This window comes from Bubalus bubalis, chromosome 21, assembly GCF_019923935.1.
Source record: "Bubalus bubalis isolate 160015118507 breed Murrah chromosome 21, NDDB_SH_1, whole genome shotgun sequence".
Taxonomy (NCBI): domain Eukaryota; kingdom Metazoa; phylum Chordata; class Mammalia; order Artiodactyla; family Bovidae; genus Bubalus; species Bubalus bubalis.
This window is the reverse complement of record NC_059177.1, coordinates 33,554,784-33,568,478: the sequence shown is the minus strand read 5'-3', so window position 1 is coordinate 33,568,478 and position 13,695 is coordinate 33,554,784. Positions and strand designations below refer to the sequence as shown.

Genomic DNA, 13,695 nt, shown 5'->3' with positions numbered 1-13,695 from the left:
GTGGAGACTTGGGTAAAAATTTCAGCATACAGTTATCATTCAGCAGGCACACAGCATCCTTTCTTCTAGGTGGGGAAAAACTGTAACCTAGCAATGGAGGAAAATCCCTTCTGGTAAAATTCAGACTTAAGTATTACTGAACATACCTCCATCAAACATGGTTATCCTTGCCAGCATCATTAAAATTTGATAATTCATTACTTAACTTTCTGGAAATGTATCAAAATGAGGGTCTCTACCCTTGCTAATGGGACTTTTAAAACACATCTTGGAAGTTTATATCCTAAAGCAATGTACCCGTTGATCAAAGTTTTTGAACCTACAAGTTTCATGATCATTTTCATAATGATTTCTGCCTGATCTTAATTTCCCTAAAGACTTCCCAGCTTCTTAGAAGGGATATTTCCTAATTTATATACCTTGTTATGAGGTAGCATCAAAGAAGATGGCTAAGCACTTGTAGCCTGAGTCATGACAAAATGAGGCTAGTCAACAATTACTGAAAATGCTCTCTCTCTGCCACACAGTGTTAAATTATTATTATCATCATCTCCATGTCACTTTTTTTTTTTTTTTCAAAAGAAAAAGCCTGAAATACAAAAGAAATAATTATGCAAATTAGCAGAGCCAGGATTCAAACCTTCACAGGTTTGCATTTAGGTCTAAATGATGAATTCTTGTGGGGCCCTCTGCTAAGGCACACCTTTCTAGACTGGTGGTTCTCAAGTGTGTTCCATGTACTGGGATTTGTGGGAGGGCAGAATTGTGATCCCACTCTAAATCTACTGAATCAGAAACTCTGGGGGCAGAGGCCCAGTGATATGTGTTTTCTCCCTCCTAGTGATTTCAATACAAGCTTAAGTTTGAGAATCACTTATTTTGACATCTACTTTGAGAAAAATGCTATAAATTACAGGTTTCACTGATTAGTGCTATGACTCCAAGGGCTTCTCAGGACATTTACCACTCAACAAAGATCAACATACCACAGAGAGTGATCCACATACGGCAAACATCCCAGATATAACTTGACAAAATGGTCTTGTCTTTCACATTTGGCTTAGAATCTGAATTTGTTCCATTTCCCTACTCTCCAGTTGAGTCTATGCTTAAGTTTCCTTGTATTAAAATATAGATAATGATGCTTGCTTTCTTCTCTCACAGAAATAGTCTAAAAATTAATGAACTGTATTAAACTCTTTCAGTTCCTGGAAGAAAGGCAGTATATAAACACTGTATTAATATTTGAAATAGGTTAACTTTTTCTATGTGAATAAAAGTCTTTTTTTCTTTTGGTAATCAAACATGCTGCCTTTTCCCCAGAGAGTTTTTTGATTTTTTTCAAAAATTTCTTCTTTAAAGGCACAAGACAGATTTCTTTCTCAACGCCAGGAGGAATGATATCAAGATGAGAAAACACTTTTTCTGAGAAATCCTCAAGTTTTAAAAATTCCTGATTTCACTAGTGATACGAGAGAATGTCAGAGAAGGCAATGGCAACCTACTTCAGTGTTCTTGCCTGGAGAATCCCAGGGACGGGGCAGCCTGGTGGGCTGCCATCTATGGGGTCACACAGAGTTGGACAGGACTGAAGCGACTTAGCAGCAGCAGCAGCAGGAAGAGAGAATGTGGCGATATACCAGGAACACTAGGTTAGAGATCCAGTAATGCCAAGTTTAAGCTATTTTACTTTTTAGTTTTATAAATTAGGGTGGCCTCTTCCTCTTTCTTGGCTTCAGTTTACCAAACTGTAAAAAGTGACAACATAGCACAGAATTATAGAGTACAGGCCCTGGCTTCAAAGAACTGGGTGTGATCCTGGCTTGGCTATTCATCACCTGTGTGACTTTATGGGTTAGTTATGTACCCTGTCTCATCTTTCATCTCCTCATACGTAAATTGAGAATGTGTGTGTGTGTGTGTGCATGTGTGTCTGACTCTTTGTGACCCCATGGACTGTAGCCTGCCAGGCTCCTCTATCCAGGGAATTCTCCAGACAAGAATACTGGAGTGGGCAGCCATTCTCATCTATAAGGCATCTTCCCGATCCAGAGATCAAACCTGGGTTTCCTGCACTACAGGCAGAGTCTTTACCGTCTGAGCCACCAGGGAAGCCCACAATGAGAATAGTGAAAGGATTAAATAAGGCAGTACATTTAAAGTGCTTAGCTCAGTAACTGGCACTCAACAAGGAGTGCTGGCTATTGAAATCATTAAAAAAAATTCATTTGTGTACTAGATAATCCCAAAGAGGTCTTGCTGCTTTGGAATTTTAGGATACCTTTTGAAGTTTCTCTCAGACTCTCCGGTTACTTTCTTCCCTAGGACTCAACATTCAACATGTAGTAATTGAGTACTTACAATGGGCCTGGACCGTTCAAAGCATTAGGGGTACATTGAGCACAGATAAACATCCTCGTCCTTCAGAAACCTTCATGCAAGGATGAGCTGGCCTTTCTTGAACTCTTCAGAGTGTGCGGGAGTACTCAATACATCTTAGTTCCATTGAATGGAATTCCTTTTTTGGACTGAAAAATCTTCAACACAAATAGAAAAGTATTTTTCTTAGCCTTCACCTATTCAAGGTGATAGATACTCCCTTTGATGAGTGTTTTGCTTGTTTATTTTTATGAAAAACTAGGTTACCTCTCAGCAAATGTGCAAAGAATTGTGGAAAGAAGGTGAATGTCCTTACTTCTTCTTGCCTGGATTGAGAGATGACTTCATAAATTGTGGTGGGTTGGGAAAGGAAGGCATAGAAGCTTAATTAACGGAGCGAAAGACATTTCGGAGAAGGCAATGGCAACCCACTCCAGTACTCTTGCCTGGAAAATCCCACGGACGGAGGAGCCTGGTAGGCTGCAGTCCATGGGGTCTCAAAGAGTCAGACATGACTGAGTGACTTCACTTTCACTTTTCACTTTCATGCATTGGAGAAGGAAATGGCAATCCACTCCAGCGTTCTTGCCTGGAGATTCCCAGAGATGGAGGAGCCTGGTAGGCTGCTGTCTATGGGGTCGCACAGAGTCGGACACGACTGAAGCGACTTAGCAGCAGTAGCAGCAGCAGCAAAAGACATTTTAAAATCTGTGTCACTGCCAATCCCTGTTTGCAGGTTAAGACAAAAGGGGTTTTAAAATTTAGCTACCTGTCTGTGTAGGGGAGTATTCATTTATCTAGAGGTTTAGGGAAATCTGAGATGCTGCTGCTCAAACCTGTTGGGAGGAACATGTTAAACCTTTCTGGATTCAGACAGAAAGTCTTCCTCCTGATGTTCTCTCTCCATAGCACAGGAAGACCAGTGCCAGGTCTCTGCTGATCTAAACATTTTAAGCAGGAAGGAGTGCACTTTTATTTCTTATGATATAAATTAAACATCATAGCAGACATCAGGCTGGAAAAAGTTACAGGAACTTAAGGTACTTCCAGCACTTGACTAATGCAGTCTGGCCAATGGGGTCTGAGAGGCAGTGAGATCACCAGCAGGTATGGAGCCTGGGGTGATTCCTTGCCAGCCCCACAGACAGGCTGGGGCTCAGGAGGCCAATTATTCTGGCTCCAGATGCTGTGTCTCACCCACTCTGCTTAGGTCTGGAGACAGGAATACAGGCAGAGAGATGGGACGAAAGAGCCTAATCAGTATCTCGCTGCAGCACAGAATCATGGTCAGGGCCAGCTAAGAAGGATCCAAACCAGAGGCGAGGCTGGGCTGGTGAGGGAAAGAGCAAAGCATTGCCCATGCTAGAGCAAAAGCCATACTTGTCCACATAGAAAAGGTGTGTAGTTAATGATGAGGCTTACTGGCAAAATAAAGCCAAGTCCAGATTGCTAGGGCAGACTGCACACCAGTTTAGCATCCAGGGAGACAGGTTGTAGTGGGTGTACTATTTTCCTAGTGCGCCCATAGGAAATCATCACAAACTTGATGACTTACAGTATAGATTTAATCTTTCTCAGTTCTGGAGGCTACAAGTCTAAGGTCAAGGTGTTTATAGGGTTGGTTCCTCTTGGAGGCTCTGAGAAACATTTCATCCCGTACCTTTCCTCCTGGCTTCTGGAGACTGCTTCGCAACCATGGGGGTCCTTGACTTGTGGAGGCACCACTCTAGTATATGCCACCCTCTTCATATCATCCTCCCCTCTTCTGATAAGGACTCCTGATCTCATATTGAGATTCTTACCTACTTCTACAAAGATTCTTTTACCACGTAAGATTGCCTCTTCATGTCTGGGGTTTAGGACTTGGCCATATTTGTTTTGGGAGCCACCATTCAACCTACTACAGTAGATACAGAGTCGTCAGAAAACTCAGGCTTTTAACCTCAATTAATAGGTTGATAATAGATACACTTTATTTTTATTTGTTTTTATTTGGCTGTGCCAGGTCTCAGTTGCAGCAGGAAAGATCTTGCTAGACAGGAGTGAGACCTCCATGTGGCATGTGGAATTTTTAGTGGTGGCTTGTGAACTCTCAGTTGTGGCAGCTGGGATCTAGTTCCCTGACCAGGGATCCAACCCGAGCCCCCTGCATTGGGAATGCAGAGTCTTAGCCACCAGACCACCAGGGAATTCCCAATAACTACACTCTAAGCTTTTACCATTTTTCAGGCACTCATTCATGAACAAAAAATATTTAGTGAGCATCCAGTATATGCCAGGTACCGTTCTTAAATCTGGGACATTAGGAATAAACAAAATTGGCAGAACTCTGTCTTCATGAAGGCTATAGTTTACTGGGGGTGGGTGGAGATAGACAAACAAATGACAGACTGAATTATATGGAACATCTAAGAGATGAACACCATAGAGAGAGTAAATTATAGGAGGTGAATAGGAAGTGCTGGGGAACAAGAATGGTGCAAATTTCATAGGATAGGCCAGGAACGCCTCAGTTAAGGCTCCTATCTGAGCAAAGACTTAAAGGTCGAGCAGGCATGAGCCTGAGAGAAGACTGGAGAAAAAGTATTGCAGGTTGAGGAAACAGCAAGTGTTGGGGGGTGGAGGATAGAAGATGAGTAGATGGGTCAGCTAGGCAGAAGGTGAGTGAGCAAGAGAGAAGAATCGAAGTAGCTGAGTAGAATTGGGAGAGGTAACAGAGGCCAGATCATGCACATACAGCTGGCTGTCTACTGTAAGGACTTCAGCATGGACTCAGAGTGGAGTGAGGAGCCACTGGAGATTTTGAGAAAATGTGTGTGACACAATGTGATTGTATGATTGTAGAGTCACTTCTGCAGATGTATGGAAAGTAGCCTTATGTGCTAGTGAGTGCAGAGTCGGGGAGGATTTTGGGACTATTGCTCTAATTCCAGAGAGTGATGACTGGGGCTTGGACCAGAAGAGACTGGGAGAAGTGATGGAGTGCTGCACGTGTTCTGAGGCTGGAACTACTAGAACATGCTGATGGTTGAACGTAAGGAATCAGTGATACTTTCTCTTAAGGTTGCTTGAATTTCTCACATAACTGCAGTCAGATAGTGCTGTGACTGGAGTCACCTCAGAGACTTGCTCACTCACATGTGCTGGCTCTTGGTTAAGATTTTAGCTGGAATTGTCAACTAGAACATCAACACATGGCCTCATGTGACCCAGGCTTCCTCACAGCATGATTGACTAGGTTTCAGATGCAAGTGTCCTAAGATAAAGAATCAGGTGGAAGCTGTATTATCTTTCATGGATTGAGTCTGTGAAGTCACATAGAATCAGTTTTATCATACTTATGATCAAAACAGGGATCCCTTTAACAGAAGGGGTATAGACACCACTCTTGCTGGGGAAGGAGCAAAGTCACATATAAGTCACATAGGTAAGAAAAGCATATAGGATGAGAGAGGTTATTCAAGTCATTTTTGGAAAATATGATCCACAACTAATGGAAAGTATTACTACAAGGGAAATTCATCAAGGCAAGAAGGCTTGATAAAAATAGATTGGGCTCTGGGTTTAAGCCAGGCACAAGTAAATAGAGGGAGAAATTTAGAGCAGGTAACTGGAAACAGCCTCCTGGAGTTGCAGCAGAATAAGCAGACAGCATCATCCAGCCAGATGACTATGAATGTCTGGACCCAGATCAGGAAAATTCTGCTCATTGTTGCATTTTTTCCTATCACTTTTATGATTTGTTCCTAAACTTATAAAAGGAGCCAGGTAATAATGTTATAGGGAAAATGGCACCCCACTCCAGTACTCTTGCCTGGAAAATCCCGTGGGCGGAGGAGCCTGGTAGGCTGCAATCCATGAGGTCGCTAGGAGTCAGACACGACTGAGCAACTTCACTTTCACTTTTCACTTTCGTGCATTGGAGAAGGAAATGGCAACCCACTCCAGTGTTCTTGCCTGGAGAATCCCAGGGACGGGGGAGCCTGGTGGGCTGCCGTCTATGGGTCGCACAGAGTCAGACACGACTGAAGTGACTTAGCAGCAGCAGCAGCATAGGGAAACATAACAGGAAAACAGTTACCCGTCATCCCACCATAGGTCCAGAGTCCATGTACATGTGCCGGTGTTGGCTAGGTCCTGTTGTCTGCCTGGGTGAGCCCCGGAGCAGAGCATAAAAAGTCCAGGTTTGGAAATCCCACACATCAGGTTTAAATTTTCTTTTCACTGGATGATCTTGAGCAGTTCTCTATGCTTCAATGTCCCAATCTGGAAAATGCTGATAATTGTGAAATAATTCTGTAATGCAGCCCAGGGACTGGAAAAAGTAAGTTCTCAATGCACATTAGCTTGTAATTTCATTATTAAATAAATACATCATTCTTTTTATAAAAATGGTCTCATTTACAGAAACAACATGTATGCTGTTTTGTAACTACTTTTTTTTTTTTCACATAATTTTACCCTGAACATATTTCCATATGACTCTGGATACAGACACTTTTATCATTGTATTTATGAGATGCACACCTCTGCATTATGCACATGAACTACAGATTGTTTAATAGATTCTAAATGTTGAATAGTTAGCTTTTAAAAAATTAATTTTTACCTATTACATGTAATACTGCAATAAACTTAAATACTTGTCTAACTGTTTTCTTACTATTTAGCACATTTGTTCAATGAACAAATAAATATTTACAAATTTCTAGAAGTAGATTTGTTGGGCCCAAACTTTGCCATTCAAGAGTATTTTTAAATTTACATTATACTATGAAGAATTCCAAACCAAATAAAATTAGGAAGGATTGTATAATGCACACAAATATATGGCTAGCACTTGTAATTATCCTGTTAGAATTTGCTTTATTTCATTGATCTGTGTTTTTCTTGAGTGTTTAAAAATAAAACATATCAATCATGACATTTTATTCTGATACTAGTGTGTCTCATAAAAACATTTTCCAGCGTGACTGTTATACCATTATTATATATAAGAAAATTAAATATAATACCCTAATATGACCTAACACATTTATTTTAAAATTTCTGAATTTTCCAAATTGCCTTTCACATCTTTTACAGTATTTTTTTTTTTTTAAATCAGGACCCAATCATGAACCCGAATTACCTTTGGGTGTTATTGTCTCTTAAGTATTTTCCATCTAAAGCAGCCCCTCCTTACTTTTGTTTCCCATTTTTAATACTGATTTGTTGAAGAACCAGAGCTGGTTGATCTTTTCACCTTCTCACCATTAAAAAAAAAAAACAAACAACAAAAAAAACAAAAACCTACCTCATTTTAAAGAAAATGCTCAGAAGTGACATTATTGGGCCCAAAGGCCATCCTGATTGTAGACAGCCCTCCTGGAGAGAGTATGGACTGCTCCAGAGTGATGCTCTACTTGGTAGACAGGTATTTTGAAATATAAAGGTTAACTTTGGCTGGCTGCTGGGGAGGTCTCACCCTTCCAGCAGAGATTCGGGGGTGTGCTTATTTTATTTGTATTGCAATATAGTTGCTTCACAATGTTGTGTTAGTTTCTGCTGTACAATGACCTTCCCCTTGGACCTCCCTCTCACGCTTCCTCCCCATTCCTCCCCTCTAGGTCATCACAGAGCTTGGAACAACCTGTGCTATAGAGCAGCCTCCCACTAGCTAGCTATTGACAGAAGTGTGTGTGTGTGTGTGTGTGTGTGTGTGCGCGCGCGCGCGCGCGCGCACGTGCACTCAGTCGCTCAGTTGTGTCCTATTCTTTGTGACCCCATGGACTGTAGCCTGCCAGGCTCCTCTGTCCATGGGATTCTCCAGGCTAGAATGCTGGAGTGGGTTGCCATTTCCTACTCCAGGGATCTTCCTGACCCAGGGATCAAATCTGAGTTCCCTGCATCTCTTGCATTGGCAGATGGATTCTTTACTACTGAGGCATTGGGAAGCCCTGACAGAGGTTTGCTCTTCACCAAACCTTCCTCAGAGTAAGACAGAGCACTCTAAATTAGCTCCAGAAATGACACTCTGGTTTATTGGACAAGGTGGCCTGAAGTCTAACACAAAACAAGATATTCTGAGAGATTTCATTAGACTCCAACTTCAGAGGCAGGTAAGTCTCTCCTGGGTACATTTCTGTTCCTGCTGGTAGGGTGGCTGAGAGCAGACCTAAACAGTCACAAATGTACATCAAAATCCTGGTTCTGCTTGTTACTAGGGTAACAAGTTTCCTTGGAAAAACCACTTAAAATTCCATTCTCTTTAGCACTTTGATATGTGCAAGGGATTGAGCCCTTTCTAATGGACCTGTCTGCCTTATGTACTGTCGAGTGGCAAAGACAGCCTTCTTATCCTCCAAGATAGAACTTCTCAAACATTTACATACATAAGAATCACCTGGAGGACAAAGAGGGCTCATGATAACCAGCCGACATTTTGATACAGTTAGATAAGCCCAGGAATCTGCTTTTCTTCACGGGCAACCTGAGGAATTTTGACTCAGGTAGTCCAGGACCATGCTTGAAGAAATTCTTATCTGGGAAGCTCAATTTGGCTTGTCTGAAATAGGCAACACTTTATAGCAATTACTGTGTGCCCGATACCCTTCCTCCTACTTTAGACACATTGACTAACTCAATCCCTCCAGTCACCCTATGAGCTAGATATTCTTTGTACCCATGTTTTATTGATGAGGAAACTGATGCTCAGAGAAGTAAATTGTCCAAGATCCACACTGTTAGTAGGCAGTAGAGCCAAGCTATGATAGTACGTGTGGAATATGGTGATGTAAAACTTAAAAAGTACCTCTTACTGAATTGTAAATTCAGAAGTTCTTAAAGTAAGAGGTTGTTACTACTGTTGTTGATGTGCAGGGAATATTTTCCATTGGGTCAAAGAGGTATGTCTGAAGTATGCTTTTATTGAACCTGAGGTCGACTAGTAGAGAGTAGATGAATGCTTGCTGAATAGAGAGCATTCAATGTGTGCTTATTGAATGACTAAATATGTTCCAGTATGGATGCTCCAATACTCTGCAAAAGTTAGTCCTTGAACCCAGGCACTCATGACATACTTCTCTGTGTCCTCTTGTGATTTTTCCTCCTGGTCCAGTTCTGCTTTTTCCACACAATACCACCAACTAGAGATCCAGTTGATCAGTCATGGCAACTGTGGATTGCCAGGTGACCTTGCCAGGTTTGTTTTTTCCTGTCCATCTGCCATATTGATGTGGTGGGGAAATCTTTGAACTGAAGCTTTTCAGGAAAGACTCCTATCACTGCTCATTGAAACACCCCATACTCTGCTCCTTCAGCCACTTAAGGTTTCCAGTTTGTTTACATAAAAATGGTATTTAAAAGCACAGGCATGGGTTCAATGTTCAGTTCTGACATCAGGGAAATGGATTCAATTCTTGAATGTGAGATGCTTCCTGTATCAGATGATATGATGTCAGTAATTTGCAGTGAGAGCTTTGGAGATATTTTGCCTGTGTTTGAATCTCAGCTCAGTTGTTTATCAGGTCTCTGAATGTTGGGAAAATAACTTGCCTTATCTGCACAATGGGGCAAATAATATCTATGTTAGAGGATAGACAGTGTAATATAGTAAATAACTTTGGCACAGTGCCCAGCATATAGTAAATAATCACTAATGTTAGCTGTGTTATTGCTATGAAAATGAGGTCATATCTACTCTTTTGGGAGTTTGAAAAAATGTTTGTAAAGTTCTCTGTTTTGTAACTGCTCTATAAATACTATTGTTAGGATTACTATCACTGTACCTAGAGGTTAAGCTCATAAATTTATTTAAATAAATTTTTAAGCTCACAACTTTATAAGAAAATTTCCAGCGCTAACATTTTGTAATTTAAAAACAAAACAAAATAAATGAACTTCCTTGAAAGATATGGCATCCCCACAAGATACAATCATGTGGTGTTTTGGAGGCCGCTTGGGTCATGAGGAGCTCTGAACTCAGGGATGACTTCAGCTGCCGGCTTTAAAGGGGAAGATTGATATAGATGTTTCCAGTGAGAAATTTCAGTATCTTAAGATTAGACAAGATCACTGAGATTTGCTTTTTTAACTAATGGAAATGTCAGTCCTTTTGAGTGTTGTTGCATTATTTAATTTTGGAATAAGGAGCATACAGTCCTAAAGTCTGCTTTCAGAAACCAAAATTGAGTCTTTGGATACCTTTTCTTGAAATTCTGATAAATGTTATCTGGTTTCCTTCTCGAAATATAAGATACCCAGATAAACTTGAATTTCCAGTAAAAATAATTAATTTTTTAGTATAAATATGACTACCTATATATGTATGGGTGAGTATATCTCAACTATTGTAAATAATTATTTGCTAGATTCGGTAATCGTAGGTGTTGTACACGGCAGTGTTTACTGGGGCTGTAAATCACCTGGGCATTTTGTTAAACTATGAAATTGATTCAGTGGATGCAGTGTCGAGACTGCTGTTTTGAGGACCACATCTGAGTGGCAAGTGTGAAAGATAGAGTTTCCCAAGCTTGCTGCTTAGAAGAAATATCTGTGGTGGTGATTGAAAATACAGTTACTTTGCTCTAACAAAATACCACAGACTGGCTGGTTTAAAAAACAGAAATTTATTTCTCACTGTTCTCGAGGCTGGAAGTCCAAGATGAAGGTTGGCAGGGTTAGGTTTCTTCTGAGGCTTCTCTCTTTGTCTTGCAGATGGCTGCCTTCCTGTTGCCTTTTCACAAGTTCTTTTTTCTGTGCCCGTTTGTCCCTGGTGTCCCTCTGTTTGTCCTATTCCCAGTCAAGTTGAACCAGGACGCACCCTAACAGCCTCATTCACTTAAGTAACTATTGCTTCTTTAAAGTCACATATCCAAATAAAGTCATTCTGAGGATGCGCCAGCTAGGGCTTCAACATATAAGTTTTGGAACAGGAAAATAATTCAGTGGTAACAAGATCTGAGACTCACTGAGACAGAATTTCTTTTGGAGGGGTTTTCAGAGGCTGGTCCATTTCACCAGCTTATCAGGCAAATCTAAGACATCTGGTGTAGAGCAACCATGCTCGGACTTGAGCCTAAATCAGAATCACCTGAAAAACCTATTAAAACCCCCAAGTTTTTGATTGAAGAGGTTGAAGTGAAGCTCCAGTTCCTGCTTTTCTAACAAGCAACCATCATTAGAATTACCAACTCAGAAGAATGCCTACACCTCCTGAAGAGCAGGGCAGTGATAACATGGCCTTTCTGTTGCTTTTGTGTGAATTTCCTGAGATTGGGAGGCAAGAGCTCTTGGGGACTCTAGAGCCCTGTGTTAGATGAAAATGGGTCTTTGTGATACATTTTCTACAAATTCTACAATATAGGAAACAAAATCAGTGTATTTTCATAAACAGAAAAACACTGATTTTTAAAAATGTTCCTCTTATTCATTTCTTGAGAGTCAATGAACTGCCTTTTATTCTTGTCACCATTGTGGTCTTTTTGTTAAATAGTGCATTATTAGATCCCATGAGGTCATTTTCCAAGATGTGATGGGTTGAAGATCAAATCGTCTACCTACTGTTGTGAAGGAAGAGTTGGGAGGACCTAAAATCCTGGATTACACCTTCAGTCTCCTGAGAAACTGCTGGCCACAACTACAGCTCAAGTTCCTGACATGAGTCACTTGGATGTTGATCCTGCTAATAAACATGCGAACAAACTCGTGCAGGAACACAAATCAATAGTTTTTTTGTTTGCTTATTCATTTTTTAGAACAAGTCTCTAAATTACTTACAAGATTGACTCTTTCTGACGTATTAAAATTCTAGAATTTAGCCCATCCAGGTAAATACAGAGGTCTTCAGCAAATGTACCTTTCTCAATATTACAGTCTCAAAAGAGTCTCTCATTAAAAACCAATACTCATTCCCTTTTGTTTTTCTGAAGATGTAAATGATTGATTGGCAAGCAATTTTAAATATCTTGTTTATAATTATGGGACTGTACATTGATGGTTTTATTATTATAGGTAGCAGTTCAGAGTATCTCTTGGGAGTCCAGGAAGTTGTTGGACTGCTATTGGGTGCTCTTACATATGTTTTCAGAGCTTAATTTCCCCTTTGGTGCAGTGGATTTAAGAATACTACCTATCAGGACTTGGGGGAAAATTATATGTTTGCAATACCACTGCCATGTGCTTGGTGACATAATAGCTTCGTACATGGGAGATGTCATTATTTATATGATTATAAATTAGAATGTGTTATCGCTATTTTTTCTGCTCATTTTATCTTTCTTGTTTTCTTCTTTGCTTTGTTCTTCCTCACTGATTAAAAACGAGGTCTGTTTTGAATAACGGTACTTTGACCAGAAACATTATGAGGAGGACTTTTGTTTGTTTGTTTGTGATTTTTAAGTAACAGGGAAACTGAGACCTAGAGTTTAAATAACTTGACCAAAATCAACCAGCTGATTGTGACAGAGAAGAATATGAACACAGGATTCTGGTCGCCAATGCCATTTTCTTAGGTTTATGCTCCTCTGATTATTCTTGGACTCAAGATAAAGAGTTATTGGATTTTGAAGTTGAAAACTGATATAGGGGGAAAAATGTATAATTCACTGCTGTTCATTTGGTGGAAAACCATCCAGCTGATTGATTGGTAGAGCCCTATGTCTCTTTGTTAATAGTGTTTGGCTGTTGGGTTCATTAATATTTCTGCTAGATGCAAAATATTATATATAGAATGGACAAACAGCAAGATTCTATTGTATAGCACAGGGAACTATATTCAATATCCTGTAATGGCACCATAATAAAAAGAATATGAAGAAGCATATATATACATATTTGTATAACTGAATCACTTTGCTGTATACCAGAAACTAACACAAAATTGTAAATCAACTCTTCTTCAATATGAAATGAGCCATGCACTCTGATTTGAACTGCATAAAAATTTTTAAAATTCTCAAAAAAAAAACCATTCTGCTAGAGATTTACCAAATTTGAAAATTTAGAATTCCTGAATAAAAGGGAAAGTTGGTTGAAGAGTAGAACAAATCTGTTGAAAATATGATATTTGAAATATCTAGTCATGCTAGATGCTGGGGTATTAGTCCATTGAAGTGTTAATGCTTTGGTTGCTGGATTGAGGAAGTTCTGGGCAGCTGGGTAGAGGTTGGATTCTTGGGAGCTGAGGATACTGGCTATTTACCAACAAACAAGCATTTAACCATGGGCACAACAATATCAGTGTGAACAGGGTGGATTTATGTACCCAAGTTAAAAGACTAGGTTCCTTAATATCCCCTTCTCTTTGGATAATCAATAAATTGATGTTAGTTATAC

At 40.1% G+C, this 13,695-nt stretch overlaps 1 long non-coding RNA gene across 1 annotated transcript; it reads left to right on the top strand.

Annotated features, from left to right (window-relative positions):
* Positions 1-6,452: 6,452 nt before the first annotated feature.
* LOC123330992 lies at positions 6,453-13,104 on the top strand. The gene is made up of 3 exons (XR_006547369.2): positions 6,453-6,703; positions 8,286-8,480; positions 11,855-13,104. It is a non-coding gene; the product is annotated as an uncharacterized LOC123330992 (long non-coding RNA).
* Positions 13,105-13,695: the final 591 nt, after the last annotated feature.